This window comes from Physeter macrocephalus, chromosome 12 (genome assembly GCF_002837175.3).
Source record: "Physeter macrocephalus isolate SW-GA chromosome 12, ASM283717v5, whole genome shotgun sequence".
NCBI lineage: Eukaryota > Metazoa > Chordata > Mammalia > Artiodactyla > Physeteridae > Physeter > Physeter macrocephalus.
Genome location: NC_041225.1, coordinates 51854080 through 51854851, shown reverse-complemented (window position 1 = coordinate 51854851; position 772 = coordinate 51854080).

The following is a 772-nucleotide window of genomic DNA, read 5'->3' as shown; positions in this document are numbered from 1 at the left end:
GGGAACTACGAACCTGCAGCCTGTAAAAAGGAGACCCCAAACACAGTAAGATAAGCAAAATGAGAAGACAGAAAAACACACAGCAGATGAAGGAGCAAGATAAAATCACACCAGACCTAACAAATGAAGAGGAAATAGGCAGTCTACCTGAAAAAGAATTCAGAATAATGATAGTAAAGATGATTCAAAATCTTGGAAATAGAATAGACAAATTGCAAGAAACAGTTAACAAGGACCTAGAAGAAATAAAGAGGAAGCAAGCAACGATGAGCAACACAATAAATGAAATGAAAAATACTCTAGATGGGCTCAGTAGCAGAATAACTGAGGCAGAGGACGGATAAGTGACCTGGAAGATAAAATAGTGGAAATAACTACTGCAGAGCAGAATAAAGAAAAAAGAAGGAAAAGAACTGAGGACAGTCTCAGAGACCTCTGGGACAACATTAAATGCACCAACATTCGAATTATAGGGGTCCCAGAAGAAGAAGAGAAAAAGAAAGGGACTGAGAAAATAACTGAAGAGATTATAGTTGAAAGCTTCCCTATTATGGGAAAGGAAATAGTTAATCAATTCCAGGAAGCACAGAGAGTCCCATACAGGATAAATCCAAGGAGAAACACGCAAAGACACATATTAATCACACTATCAAAAATTAAATACAGAGAAAATATATTAAAAGCAGCAAGGGAAATACAACAAATAACACACAAGGGAATCCCCATAAGGTTAACAGCTGATCTTTCAGCAGAAACTCTGCAAGCCAGAAGG